A 16,010-nucleotide genomic window follows, 5' to 3' on the forward strand; every position below is an offset into this window, starting at 1 on the left:
ATCCTTCACAAACCTTCCACAGCTTAATCAGATCTTCCACAACATTCTTGGGCCTTTAGCTTTGTCCTATACCTTCTCTTTCTTAAATAATCAGTCATTTTACTTTAGGATACAGTTTACTTTCTTTTTTCCTTATCATTTTAAAAAGTTATTCTCCTTTCAACCCTCCTTGCCAAAATTACATCCTTATAACTTTCTTTATATTTCTCTCTCCTGCTTACTGAGTCCTTTTTATCTTATTTCCTTCCTAAATGTTACTTTTTGAAATAACCTCAAATAACCTCTGAATTTACAGTTATTCTTTTTTCTCAATGAATAATACATTCTTATGCTTTTCTCATAATTTCTCTCATCAAAGCCACATGTTTTTTGTTACACTTCATATACAGAATTATATACACTAGTTAGAATTTCTAACTTAGTAATCTTGATTTTTAGTGAAAACCTAGGAAGCAAGAAATTTTGAACTGTCTATCATATATCAGTATTTTATAGATGAGAATCATCTTTTTTTTTTTTATTTTTTGAGTTAGGGTCTCTCACTATTGCCCAGCCCAGAGTACAGTGGCATAATGATAGTGTACACGAGGTCAGGAGTTTGAGACCAGCCTGACCAACATGGTGAAACCCTGTCTCTACTAAAAATACAAACATAAGCTGGACATGGTGGCGTGCACCTGTAATCCCAGCTACTTGGGAGGCTGAGGCAAGAGAATCACTTGAACCCAGGAGGTGGAGGTTGCAGTGAGCTGAGATTGCGCTACTGCACTCTAGCCTGGTGACAGAGCGAGACTCAGTCTCAAAAAAAAAAAAAAAAAATTTAAACCTTGTTCTTTTTTTTTTTTTTTTTTGAGAGAAGTCTCGCTCTTATCCCCCAAGTTTGAGTGCAGTGGCTTGATCTCGGCTCACTGCAACCTCCGCCTCCCGGGTTCAAACCATTCTCCTGCCTCTGCCTCCCAAGTAACTGGGATTAAGTCACCTGCCACCATGCCTGGCTAATTTTTGTATATTTTAGTAGAGACGGGGTTTCACCATGTTTGGTCAGGCTGGTTTTGAACTCCTGACCGCAAGTGATCCGCCCGCTTCGGCCTCCCAAAGTGCTGGGATTATAGGCGGGAGCCACTGTGCCTGGCCTGCAGGCTATGCTATAGTATCTTCCACATTTATCATTGAGGCTAGCACTCTGCCCCCCTCCACTACCTCTCAGCAAGCCAGACTCATTGCCTTAACTTGGGCCCTCACTCTTGCAAAGGGACTATGCGTCAGTATTTATACTGACTTTCAATATGCCTTCCATATCCTGCACCACCATGCTGTTATATGGGCAGAAAGAGGCTTCCTCACTACACAAGGTTCCTCTATCATTAATGCTTCTTTAATAAAAACGCTTCTCAAGGCTGCTTTATTTCTAAAGGAAGCTGGAGTCATTCACTGCAAGGGCCATCAAAAGGCATCAGATCCCATTGCTCAGGACAACGCTTATGCTGATAAGGTAGCTAAAAAAGCAGCCATCAAAAGGCATTAGATCCCAACGCTCAGGACAATGCTTATGCTGGTAAGGTAGCTAAAAAAGCAGCTAGTGTTACAACTTCTATCCCTCAGGGCAGTTTTTCTCCTTCTCATCTGGCCACTCCCACCTACTCCCCCACTGAAACTTCCACCTACTAATCTCTTCCCAAACAAGGCAAATGGTTCTTGGACCAAGGATCTCCTTCCAGCCTCACAGGCCCATTCTATTCTGTTGTCATTTCATAACCTCTTCCATGTAGGTTACAAGTTGCTAGCCCATCTCTTAAAACCTCTCATTTCCTTTCTGTTGTGGAAGTCTATCCTCAAGGAAATGACTTCTCAGTGTTCCATCTGCTATTCTACTCCTCCTCCTCCTCAGGAATTTCTCAGGCCCCCTCCCTTCACTACACATCAAGGTCAGGGATTTGTCCTCACCCAGGACTGGCAAATTGACTTTACTCACATGCCTTGAGTCAAGAAACTAAAATATCTCTTGATCTAGGTAGACACTTTGACTGGATGGATAGAGGCCTTTCCCACAGGGTCTGAGAAGGCCACCGCGGTCATTTCTTCCCTTCTGTCAGACGTAATTGCTCGGTTTGGCCTTCCTGCCTCTTTACAGTCTGATAAGGGACCAACCTTTATTAGTCAAATCACCCAAGCAGTTTCTCAGGCTCTTGGTATTCAGTGAAACCTTCATACCCCTTACGGTCCTCAATCTTCAGGAAAGGTAAAACGGACTAATGGTCTTTTAAAAACACACCTCACCAAACTCAGCCTCCAACTTAAAAAAAAGGACTCTGTCAAGAATAGAGCCTAAAAACTTGCCAGCCAAGCAAGTAATTACGCTAGACCCCGTTGGACCCCCTTGGAAATGCTCTAGTTAGATGTTCTGACTCCTCCCAATTCTTAGTCCTTTAATACCTGTTTTTCTCCTTCTCTTATTCTGTTTAGTTTTTCAATTCATACAAAACCGTATCCAGGCCATCACAAATAATTCTATACGACAAATGTTTCCATCACCAATCATTCCGTATGACAAATGCTCCTTTTAACAACCCCATAATATCACCCCTTACCACAAAATCTTCCTTCAGCTTAATCTCTCCCACTCTAGGTTCCCACGTCGCCCCTAATCCTGCTTAAAGCAGCCCTGAGAAACATCGCCCATTCTCTCACCATACCACCTCCAAAAATTTTCGTCACCCCAACACTTTACCACTATTTTGTTTTATGTTATTTTTCTTATTAATATAAGAAGACAGGAATGTCAGGCCTCTGAGCCCAAGCTAAGCCATCATATCCCCTGTGACCTGCACGTATACATCCAGATGGCCTGAAGTAACTGAAGAATCACAAAAGAAGTGAAAATGGCCTGTTCCAACCTTAACTGATGACATTACCTTGTGAAATTCCTTCTCTGGCTCATCCTGGCTCAAAAGCTCCCCATTGAGCACCTTGTGACTCCCCACCCCTGCCCGCGAGAGAACTGCCCCGTTTGACCGTAATTTTCCATTACCTACCCAAATCCTATAAAACGGCCCCACCCCTGTCTCCCTTCGCTGACTCTCTTTTCGGACTCAGCCCGCCTGCACCCAGGTGAAATAAACAGCCTTGTTGCTCACACAAAGCCTGTTTGGTGGTCTCTTCACATGGACGCGAGTTAAAGTTTTAACTTGTATTTCTATCCAGAGTATATTTAGATGATACTTTGCTGTTCAGTTTTCACCATCATAAAACAGGTTGAACAATCGTTGTTGATTAGGTTATTCCTGGGAACCTGACTAGTCTAGTTCTTTGGTTGAAGATTTCTAGAAATGTCAAAACGTGCCTGATAAGGAAAGCATCAAAATATCTCCAAAGGGCTGGGCACTGGCTCATGCCTGTTGGGAGGCTGAGACGGGAGGATTGCTTGAAGCCAGGAGTTTCACACCAGCCTGGGCAACATAATGACACTCTATCTCTGCAAAAAATGAAAAAACCTCAACGGGGTATGGTGGCATGTGCCTATAGTCCTAGCTACTTAGGAGCCTGAGGCAGGAGGATTGCTTGAGCGCAGGAGGTTGAGGCCGCAGCGAGTTGTAATATGATGTCACTGCACTCCAGCCTGGTTGACAGAGTGAGACCTAGTATCAAAAAATTATGCAGAATTTTGATGATGTCACAAATTATCTAACTTCATTTCTTACCTCTGTGTGTGTGTATAAGAGAGAGAGACAGATTGATATTTTAGTCAATGATGGATCAGATAAACAACAGTCCTGTAAGATTATAATACCTTAGTTTTACTGTACCTTTTCTATGTTTAGATATGTTTAGATACACAAATACTTTCCATTGTGTTAGAGTTGTCTGTAGTATTCAGTATAGTAACATGCTGTACAGGTTTGGAGACTGGGAGCAATAAGCCATATCGTGTAACCTAGGGGTGTAGGCAGGCTACACCATCTGTGTCTGTGTAAGTACGCTCTATAAGGTTTGCACAGTGACAAAATCCTTAGGTCCAAAATTGCCTAAGGACCTAAGGATGCATTTCTCAGGATGTATTTCTGCCATTAAGCAATGCATCACTGTATGTGTATAGCACATAAGAATATATGTATAAGATTAGGGCTGGGTGCGGTGGCTGACCCCTGAAATCCCAGCACTTTGGGAGGCTGAAGAGGGTAGATCATTTGAGGTCAGGAGTTCGAAACCAGCCTGGCCAACATGGTGAAACCCCCGTCTCTACTAAAAATACAAAAATTAGCTGGGCATGGTATGTGCCTGTAATCCCAGCTACTTGGGAAGCTGAGGCAGGAAAATTGCTTGAACCCATGAGGCAGAGGTTGCAGTGAGCTGAGATCACACCACTGCACTGTAGCCTGGGTGGTGGAGTGAGACTCTTTAAAAAAAAAAAAAAAAAAAATATATATATATATATATATATATATATATATGAATGAACATGTATGTTAATTGGATTACTCAGTGTCAAGGCTGTGAATATTTAAGATATTATTAGTCATGGTATGAGACCATGTGTATACCACACAAGAATATATGTGTAAGATTGGCCAGGCACGGTGGCTCATGCCTGTAATCCTAGCACTTTGGGAGGCTGAGGTGGGTGGATCACGAGGTCAGGAGATTGAGACCATCCTGGCTAACACAGTGAAACCCCATCTCTACTAAAAATACAAAAACAAAATTAGCCGGGTGTGGTGGCGGGCACTTGTAGTACCAGCTACTTGGGAGATGGAGGCAGGAGAATGGTGTGAACCTGGGAGGCGGAGCTTGCAGTGAGCCGAGATCGCACCACTGCACTCCAGCCTGGGCGACGGTGAGACTCTGTCTCAAAACAAAACAAAACAAAACACGAATATATGTATAAGATTAATAACATGTTAACTGGATAACTCGGTGTCAAGGCCATGAGTAAATAAGGATTTTGAGATATTGTTAGTTATGGTATGAGACTCTTGAAATGAAAAGTTATTTTTACGATTGACAAGTTTTATCACTTTCCAATTAGCCTTTTCAATCAATTTTTTCTTGTAAAATAAGCTGTGAGTTCTCTTCCAGATTAAAGAGCTTTCCTGCAACTTTTCTTATCCTGTTAATTTCTAGCATCATTTAAAAATATCTGGATTAATTATTGATTCCTAAAGTAAGTCTCATGATATGAGTGCTTGTTGCCAAAATTAACTTGAGTTCTGGCTTATGAGCCTAGATAGTTAAAAACTATATAGTCCTTACACTTGGTTTTCCTCAGAAATGACCTCATTCTCATTTTCAAAAGGGAATTCTTTCTTTAAACAATTCATTAGTTTACTTTCTATCCTTGTAAAATGCTGTGTTAATGTTTGTCTTAACAAATAAGCATGACATCTAAATTTTTCATGAGTTGTAATTAGATTATATTGCTTTTATCTTTTTCATTATTTTTTTAAAATTATTTGTAGAGTTGCAGTCTCACTATGTTGTCCAGGTTAGTCTTGAACTCCTGGACTCAAGCGATCCTCTTGCTTTGACCTCCCCAAAGTCTTGGCCCTACAGGTGTGATACACCATGCTGGCCTTTTTAATTATTGTTTTCCGAGATGGGGTCTTGCTGAATTGCTCAGGCTGGAGTGCAATGGCTGTTCTGAGGCATGATGCCACTACTGATCAGCATAAGAGTTTTGACCTGCTCAGTTTCTGAACTGAGCTGGTTTACCTCTTCTTAGCCAACCTGGTGATCCCCCTCTCCTGGGAGGTCACCATACTGATGGTGAACTTTGGGTTGATACATGATTGGCATAGTGGACTACAGCCTAGAACTCCTGGCCTCAAGCAATCCTCCTGCCTCAGTATCTGTAGTAGCTGAGACTGCATGGGTGTGCCACCACGTCTGGTACTATATTCTCATCTGAAGCTTTAGCAATGTAATCAGCTCTGATGCTGCCCCTATGCCATGTGAACCAAGAAGTATCTGAGACAGGTCTCAGTCAATTTAGAAAGTTTATTTTGCCAAGATGAAGGATGCACACCTGGGAGGTAGGTTTGTGCCTTTCTCCAAAGATGATTTTGAGGGCTTCAATATTTAAAGGGGAAAGAGGAAGACATTTTTAAAAGGTGGGTAGATAAGAGACAAGCAGTTGCATTTTTTGAGTCTCTGATCAGCCTTTCACTGAATAAACAATTTACCTGTGAGAGGGGAGTAGAGGAATAGCCACTTATGCCTTGTCTAGCTCAGCAAATCTGCGTTTTTACATCAGAGGAAGAGTCACATGTGCATTGGTGTCAGGTTAGCAGAGGAATGACTTAGAGCTCTTTTGTCCTGCACTCATGAAGATAAGCTATCAAAATACATTATCAGGGTAAAATTCAACATAACCATTTTAGGGTAAAGATCTTGAGGCCCACAAGGAATTTTCTAGTCGGCAAATTGTGAGGGAAGTATGTAGCTTTTTTTTTTTTTTTTTTTTAAATGGTTGTAGCTATCTTATTTAGGAATAAAATGGGAGGCAAGTTTGCCTGACACAGTTCCCAGCTTAATTTTTCCTTTTGGCTTAGTGATTTGGGGGTCCTGAGATTTATTTTCCCTTTCACAACTAATATCTTAGGCTCTTGTATTAAAAAGATAATAACAGATTAAATGGCATTCATTTAATGCTTATAGTGTGCCAGGTAGTTTTTGTAAAGAATGAAAAGAACTAGATACATCTTCTTCTCAGAGTTGTTTTATACTATCTTATGGATGAGAAAATTTAAGTTAAAGGAGATTAAGTAACTGCCTAACATCAGGAATTACTCAGCATTAAAGCCAAAACATAAAAAATATTTATTGAGCACCTATTGTGTTCTGAGGATACATTGGCCAATAGGCTTTTAACTCTTAAATCATACTAGCTCTTCAGTATTGTAACACAAAGAAAATGACTGAGGCAAGTTTGAATTTAGAGGTTTATTTTGCCAAGGTTGAGGATGTGCCCAGGCAAAAGGAACACAAAATCACAGAACGGCTGTGACCTGTGCTTTTTCCAAAGAGGGTTTTGAGGGCTGCAACCTTTAAAGGGGAAAAAGGGGCAGTAGGAAAAGGGGAAAGAAAAAAATAAAGACGGGGAGAGTATGGTCACATTCTTGTGAGCTCACTAAATCTACTTGTTGCATGTGAAAAGGAACGGGTAGAGGTAAAGTCAACTATGCATTCTTCTGGCACTCAGTGAATCTACATTTTACGTAAAATAAAGTAAACAGAGGAAGCAGTCAAATATGCCTTTGTCTCAGGTGAGTGGAGGGATGACTTCTAGTCCTGTATTTGTCCTATACCTGTGAAGATAAGCTTTTAATTTATATTGTCAGGGTGAAATTAAATAGAGTTCTGTTTTAGGGTAAAGATCTTGGGCCAAGAAGGAATTTGCTTGTGAGCAAATTGTGAAAGAGGCTCCCTGGGGAGGTATGTGGCCTTTTATCTTTGCAGCTATCTATTTAGGAACGAAGTGGGAGGCAGTTTTGCATGACACAGTTCCCAAGCTTAACTTTTCCCTTTGGGATAGTGAGTTTGGAGGTCCCAAGATTTTATTTTTCCCTTTCTTTTTTTTTTTCTTTTTTCTTTCTTTTCTTTTTTTTTGAGACAGGGTCTCCCTCTGTTACTCAGGCTGGAGTACTGTGGCACAATCTCAGCTCACAGCAACCTCTGCCTTCCAGGCTCAAGCGATCCTCCCACCTCAGCCTCCTTAGTAGCTGGGACTACAGACGTGTGCCACCGTGTCTGACTAATTTTTGTATTTTTAGTAGAGATGGGGTCTCCCCATGTTGCCCAGGCTGGCCTCGAATTCTTGGGATCAAGCAATCCGCCTTCCTTGGCCTCCCAAAGTGCTGGGATTATAGGCGTGAGCCACTGTGCCTGGCCTTTTCTTTTCATTTCATTATCCTTTCACAGTATATAGAATACTGTCAAAATAGTCTTTATGTAATAAAGGGGATAATTATGGCTATTTTACAGGGCTGTTGTAAGGATGGAAAGAATGCATAAAACTGTTTCAATAACTACAAAAATGTATGAGATTATTGTTTTTGATGTATTTATATTAATATTACAACTATATATATATAAAATTCCTGTCAGAGTTGATAATTTCAAAAGGGAATCAAACAGGACAATTAAAATGTGAATTAGAAGTATTTAAAGCATTGATTTCATTATTAAAAATATGTAATTTCATCAGTTAAATGACTAAGGGTAATGGAGCTTTTTCACTCATCCTGTAGGCAGGAACCAGCTGTAAATTAAACTATACATAAGTGTAAATTACAAGGCTCTGCCTGGTGACTCACACCTGTAATCCCAGCACTTTGACTGGCTGAGGCAGGAGAATTGCTTGGGCCCAGGAGTTCAAGACCAACCTGGGCAACATAGGGAGACCCCGTCTCTATAAAAAAAATTAGCTTGGCATGGTAGTGCATGCCTGTGGTGCCAGCTACTTGGGCTGACGTGGGAGGATCACTTGAGCCTGTGAGGTTAAGGCTGCAGTGAGCCATGATTGAGCCATTGCATTCCAGCCTGGGCAACAGAGTGAGATCCCATTAAAAAAAAAAAAGATGGTGTAGACTACAAATTACAATTCTTCTTATCCAATGTCACGATAATACTGTTAATATTTGAATACAGATGTCTCCTTAATTCTAATTTTGTACATTGTCCTTTTTAAAGTCAAGTTTACTGAAGTTTAATTTACATGTAGTAAAATTCACTCTTATATTTTCATGACTGGCAAATTTGTACCATTTTGCAGTCACCACCACAATGAAGATAATACAATATTTCTTTCACCCCAGAGAGTTTCCTTGTACCCTTTTGAGATTAAATCCTTCCAACTGATCTATTTTCTATTTCTATAATTTTATCTTTTCTTGAATGTCATATAAAATAGAGTCACCCTTTTTCTTTCTGATCTGTTAGGTGTTTCAGATATGATGGTGCAATAGCAAGTAAGATAATTGACCCTCATGCTGATACAGCTTGCTCACAAATTAGGACTTGTATTAAGAAGCAGTTAAATCAGAAAAAAGTACAACCTGTTGGAAAATTATAAAAAGAGAATTTGTCAAAGGGTTAGTAAATAGTATTCAATTTTCATGACAAACTTTCAAGAACCAATTCACATGATCAGTTTTCACATATTGGGTGGGAAATTAATAAAATCAGTACCCTTTTTAACTTCCTCTTTGGACCCTAGTTATATAAAATTAGGTAATTTATAATCCTTGATTCATGATACACTTAAATAATAGCTCAATCATGGCAGTTGCCTATTTTTAATAATATTACAAGCACACATGAATCCATCATTCCCCATGAGAACTAGAAGTTTGACAAGAACTCAACATCAGATTTACCCATGTGGGCCTTTAATATAAAATGGAATTTGCACTGCCTATGTTTCTTATTAATTAGGAATCCCCCACTCCCCACCTTTTTGGGGGTGGGAGAAGCGAGTAACTTTTGCCAGTCTCTTGCTTTTCAGCCTTGTTTTGGTTTATATTGTTATAAACCAAACAATAAAATTTAAACAATTTTCGTATAGTCAAAACTAATTCTTTGCTTTTTGCATTCAGTGTCTCATCTAATACTGTTTTCTTAACTGTGAGTTCATGAAGATATTCTATATTTTCTTCTAATTTTTAGGAACATTTCATATATTTAGGTCTTTACTATATTTGTAATTTATTTTGTGATTGATGAGAGGTAGTAATTTAAAATTTTAAATCTTGTATGACTGATGATTTGTACCAGCACAATTTATTAAATAGCTCTCTCTCCTCTCCTCTCCTCTCCTCTCCTCTCCTCTCCTCTCCTCTCCTCTCCTCTCCTCTCCTCTCCGCTCCTGTCCTCTCCTCTCCTCTCCTCTTTCTTGATGGAGTCTCGCTCTGTTGCCTAGGCTGGAGTGCAGTAGCGCGATCTCGGCTCACTGCAAGCTCGCCTCCCGGGTTCACGCCATTCTCCTGCCTCAGTCTCCTGAGTAGCTGGGACTACAGACGCCTGCCACCACGACTGGCTAATTTTTTTGTATTTTATTTAGTAGAGATGGGGTTTCACCGTGTTAGCCAGAATGGTCTTGATCTCCTGACCTTGTGATCCACCTGCCTCAGCCTTCCAAAGTGCTGCGATTACAGGCATGAGCCACCGCGCCCAGCCAGCTCTCTTTTTAATGGATTTTAATTTACCTCCTTCTATTAAGGTTTCAATATGCATGGGTCTTTTTCTGGCCTCTATATTGTGTTCCATAGGTATATTTGAGTATATCTACACCATTACCTTATTGCCTAGTTAGTATAGACTAGAGCAGTTCTTGAGGAGGGTTTTGGCTGACTTTTGCCCTTTGCTCATTCACATACTTTTTTTTTTTTTGAGACAGAGTCTCGCTCTGTCACCCAGGGAGGAGTGCACTGGTGTGATCACGGCTTACTGCAACCTCAGTCTCCTGGGCTCAAGTGATTCTCCCACCTCAGCCTCCACAGTAACTGGGACTACAGGTGTGCACCACCACGCCTAGGTAATTTTTTTTTTTTTGAGATGCAGTTTGGCTGTTGTTGCCCAGGCTGGAATTCAATGGTGTGATCTCGGCTCATTGCAACTTCCGCCTCCCGGGTTCAAGCAATTCTCCTGCCTCAGCCTTCTGGGTAGCTGGGATTACAGGAACCTGCCACCATGCTGGGCTAATTTTTTGTATTTTTAGGAGAGATATTTTGTATTTTTATTAGTATTTTTAGGGGTTTCACCATGTTGGCCAGGCTGGTCTCAAATGCCTGACCTCAGGTGATCCACCTGCTTCGGCCTCCCAAAATATTGGGATTACAGGCGTGAGCCACTGTGCCTGGCCACACCCAGCTAATTTTTATATTTTTATAGAGATGAGGTTTCACCATGTTGCCCAGGCTGGTCTCAAGCTCCTGGCCTGAAATGATCCATCCACCTCGGCCTTCCTAAGGGCTGTGATGAGAGGTGTGAGCTACTGTGTGTGACCCACATACATTTTTTACTATCTTTGTCAAGATTTCTGTAAAACCCTCTTGGGATTTTTAACTGGAAATACATCGAATTTTTTAATAGATTAATTTGATGAGAATTGACTTCCTTAAGATATTGAGTATACCTACCTATGAACATGGTATTTGCCCATGTAGAATTATTTTCAAGGAATTTTATGATTTTCTTTATAACAATCATACACACCCTTTTGCTTAGATTTATTCTTACGTTTATAGTTTTTATGGTTATGTTAAATGATACTGTTTGGTTTTTTATTTTTGTTTGTATTTTTTTGAGGTGGAGTCTCGCTCTGTCGCCCAGGCTGGAGTGCAGTGGCACGATCGTGGCTCACTGCAACTTCTGCCTCCTGGATTCAAGTGGTTCACCTGCCTCAGCCTCCCAAGTAGCTGGGACCACAGGTGCGTGCCACCATGCCTAGCTAATTTTTGTATTTTTAGTGGAGGTGGGTTTTCACCATGTTGGCCAGGCTGGTCTCGAACTCCTGACCTCGTGATCCGCCTGCCTCGGCATCCCAAAGTGCTGGGATTACAGGCATGAGCCACCATGCCCGGCGGTAAATGATATTCTTTTAAAAAATTATACTTTGTTGCTGGCCTATAGAAAAACACCTGATTTTCACATATTGATTTATGTCCAGAGACTTAGCAAACCCTTTTATTTCTTCTAATATCTGAAGACTGTTTTAAATTTCATATGTAGATAGCCTTATTTACGTGATACATCATTTCTTCCTTTCCAATTCATATGCCATTTATTTGCTTTTCATACTGAATTGGTTAGGCTTGTCAATACAAGCATTGAATTAAAGTGGTAATTGTAGGTAAATGTGTTTATTCTCAATACTGGGAGAAAGTTTAAAATATCTTGTCTTTGAGTCTTTGTTGAATTTTTTTCTTAAATTTTAAAAGGATGTTGAATTTTATGAAGACATTTGTACTGCATCTACCAAAATGATGTATTAGTTATCTATTGCTGCATAACAAATTACCTAAAACATTTTATTGGTGAGGATGTGGAGAACAGGGTATCTTCAGATGCTGCTGGTGGGAATGTGAAATGGTGTAGCCACTTGAAAGCTTGTCATTTCCTCAAAATGTTAAACATACAGTTACTATGTTCTAGCACTTCTCCTGGCTATATATGCAAAAGAAATGAAAACATTCACACAGAACATATGTCTTGCACATGAATTTTCAGAATAGTATTCACAATGGTAAAAAAAGTAGAAACATCTCAAATGTGCATCGGTGGATGAATAGAGAAATGTGATTTATCTATACAATGGGATATTACTCAGCAATAAAAAGAAATTAAATACTAACAGATGTTACATGTAAATGAACCTTGAAAACTTTATTGTAAGTGAAAGAAGCCAGTCACAAAAGACCACATATTAGGCTGGGTATGGTGGCTTAGGCCTGCAATCCTAGCACTTTGGGAGGCCAAGGCAGGAGGAGCCCAGGTGTTCACTTGAGCCCAGGAGTTTGAGATCAGCCTGGGCAACATGATGAAACCCTGTCTCTACAAAAAAAAAAAAATTAGCCAGGTATGACTACATGTGTCTGTAGTCCCAGCTACTGTACAGCCCAGGAGGTCAAGGCTGCAATAAGCAGCCTTGTCTCCCCCCACACAAAAAAACCACATATTATATAATTCTATTCACAAGAAATGGCCAGAACAGACAACTCTCAGGAGATAGAAAGTATGTTAAAAATTTTTTTTTTAAGGGACAGGGTCTTGGCTGGGCACAGTGGCTCATGCCTGTAATCCCTGCACTTTGGGAGACTGAGGCGGGGGATCACCTGAAGTCGAGAGTTCGCGACCAGCCTGATCAACATGGAGAAACACCGCCTTCGTCTCTACTGAAAATACAATATTAGCTGGGCCTGGTGGTGCATGCCTGTAATCCCAGCTTCTCAGGAGGCTGAAGGCAGGAGAATCACTTGAACCTGGGAGGCGGAGGTTGCAGTGAGCTGAGATTGCACCGTTGTACTCCAGCCTGGGCAACGAGAATGAAACTCTGTCTCAGAAAAAATTAAAAAGAGAGAGAGACAGGGTCTTGCTCTGTCATCCAGGCTGGAGTGCAGTGGTACAATCATAGTTAACTTGCAGCCTCAAACTCTTGGACTCAAGTAACCTCCTACCTTAGCCTCCTGGGTAGCTAAGACCACAGTTGTGTGCCACCAGGCCCAATTAATTAAAAAACAATTTTTTTTTGGTAGAGATGGGAGTCTTGCTATGTTTCCCAGGCTGGTCTCAAGCTCCTGGGCTCTAGGGATCCTCCCACCTCAGATTCCCAAAGCACTGGGATTACAGGTGTGAACACCATGCCTGACCAGAAAGAAGATTAAAGGTTGCCAGGGATTGGGGTTTGGGGAATGATGGGGAGTGACTGCCAGTGGACATGTGTTTTTTTTTTTTTTTTTTTTTGAGATGGAGTCTGGCTCTGTCGCCCAGGCTGGAGTACAGTGGCCGGATCTCAGCTCACTGCAAGCTCCGCCTCCCGGGTTTACGCCATTCTCCTGCCTCAGCCTCCCAAGTAGCTGGGACTACAGGCGCCCGCTACCGTGCCCGGCTAGTTTTTTGTATTTTTAGTAGAGACGGGGTTTCACCATGTTAGCCAGGATAGTCTCGATCTCCTGACCTTGTGATCCACCCGCCTCGGCCTCCCAAAGTGCTGGGATTACAGGCTTGAGCCACCGCGCCCGGCCGGACATGTGTTTTTTTTGTGGGGGGAAGGTGCTGCAGATGTCCTCAAAGTAGACTGTGGTGAAGATTGCCCAACTTTGTCAATATAGTAAAAACCATTCAATTTTATACTTTAAGTGGGTGAACTGTATGGTATAGGTTATATTGCAATAAAGCTGTGAAAAGAAAAAAGGTATTTGTGTATGTAGTTTGGTTACACAGTGTCACATTTTCCTCTTAAAGTGTGTACCAGTTTGCATTCCCACCAACAATGTATAAACATTTCCGTTTATTCACAGTTTTACCAACAGAATATGTTGTCCTATGTTTAAATTTGCACCAGTCTGATGATAAATGGTATCCTATTTTTTTTTTATTTTTATTTTTTCGAGACAAAATCTTGCTCTGTTGGTTGCTCAGGATATAGTGCAGTGGCACAATCTCCTCTCACTGCAACCTCTGTCTCCTGGGTTCAAAGGATTCTCCTGCCTCAGCCTCCCAAGTAGCTGGAACCACAGGCATGCACCACTGCGCCTGGCTAATTTTTGTATTTTTAGTAGACATGGGGTTTCACTATGTTGCCCAGGCTGGTCTCAAAACTCCTGACTTCAGGGGATCCACCCGCCTCAGTCTCCCAAAGTGGTGGGAGTTATAGGCGTGAGCCTCGGTGCCGGCCTCCTATTTTGTTTTAATTTGTATTTCTATGAGTGCATTTGAACATTTTAAAAAAATGTTTAAATCACCATTTTTATATCTTTTTTTAATTGTGTATTTTATCAGTTTTTCTTTTGGCTTTTTTTGGTCTTTATTCCTCTATTTTATACTTTCTTTATATAATAGTGATGTTAGCCATTTGTGATATAGTACCTATTTCTAACATTATAGATTGAGTTTTCCTTTGCTTTATATAAATAAAATCATATACATATACTGTTTTGATGCGAGTATGATCTGTGCTCTAAGCAACTAAATTATAGTCTGAGCAGAATTTACTTCTAGGTGATACTTAGGTTTGCTATCATTTGGTTCAGAGTTTTCCTTTGCTCTGATAATTCACTGAGTGTTCATTATTCAAAGTCGTTTCACTTCTTATTGCCATGTCAATTTCCACCCTTTCTCATCTGAGACCAAATGGTAGTTACTTTCTGAAATCTCTGTAGACTCCTAGAGGTCAACTTGGGTATTCAGTTTTTCCCTTTTCCTTTTTTTTTTTTTTTTTTTTGAGACGGAGTCTTGCTCTGTTGCTCATACTGGAGTGCAGTGGTGTGATCTGGCTCACTACAACCTCTGCCTCCCGAGTTCAAGCTGTTCTTCTGCCTCAGCTTCCCAAGTAGGTGAGACTACAGGCGTGCGCCACCATGCCCGGCTAATTTTTGTATTTTTAGTAGAGATAGGGTTTTGCCATGTTGGCCAGGCTGGAGCTCCTGATCTCAGGTGATCTTCCCGCCTTGGCCTCCCAAAGTACTGGGATTGCAGGTGTGAGTCGCTACACCTGGCGGTATTCATTTTTTAATGTTCCCTTTATACTTTGTAATTTCCTCGATAGCATTTATGTTTTTGTAATTATTTCTGTTTTCTGTTTACTGGATTCTAAGCTGTTCAATTGCTGCTCCTGACTCATTTTTGTGTTCTAGCATATCCCTATGTTTGGCATAAAGGGAAATGCTCAATAAATATTATTCAAAGACTAATTAATAAGAACTAGGAAAATGATAATGTATATATATTTTTTGAGACAGGGTCTCACTCTTGTTGCCCAGGCTGGAGTGTAGTGGTGTGATCATTGCTAACTGCAGCCCCAACCTCCTGGGCTCAGGTGATCCTCCCACCTCAGCTTCCTGAGTAGCTGGGACCACAGGCGGATGCCACCACCCCTGGTTAATGGTCTCAAACTCCTGAGTTCAAGCGATCATCTCGCCTTGGCCTCCAAAAGTGCTGGGATTACAGGAGTGACCCACGGCGCCTGGCCGCAGGTAATGTCATTGTAGGGGAAAAGTTGTCCTTGAGGGACAGGTAAAATTTGAATAACTAAAGAAGAGGGTATTTCTGGTGAGAGAAGAGGACCAGCAAAGGGATAGGGATGGGAATAAGTGTGGTATGTGTAGTGAACAGTGAAGATACTTGTCTTATTAGAGCATGTTTATTTTTGCATTCATTCCAAGTCTCTGTATCTACTGTATGAAAGGAACTGGTTTAGGTTGTATCAGCCACAGATTTTGAAAACCTAGATACACGGATTTTTAAAATCAAGTGCTTTGGAAGAGTAGTAGGAAAGATTAAGAAGGTAATGAGGAGCA

At 40.9% G+C, this 16,010-nt stretch overlaps 1 protein-coding gene across 7 annotated transcripts in view; it reads left to right on the forward strand.

Moving 5' to 3' along the window:
* The window catches only part of ELF2 (E74 like ETS transcription factor 2), a 125,525-nt gene that overhangs the window by 14,284 nt on the left and 95,231 nt on the right, over nt 1–16,010 (forward strand). The window contains exon 1 of one of the 7 annotated variants that reach the window (XM_031664259.1): nt 15,605–15,686. The exons of the other annotated variants lie outside the window; for them this stretch is intronic. The gene's annotated coding sequence lies outside the window, so the exon portion shown is untranslated. Of the gene's footprint in view, nt 1–15,604; nt 15,687–16,010 lie in introns of those variants that run through there. 7 annotated transcript variants of the gene reach the window in all.

Source organism: Papio anubis, chromosome 3 (assembly GCF_008728515.1).
Source record: "Papio anubis isolate 15944 chromosome 3, Panubis1.0, whole genome shotgun sequence".
Lineage (NCBI taxonomy): Eukaryota > Metazoa > Chordata > Mammalia > Primates > Cercopithecidae > Papio > Papio anubis.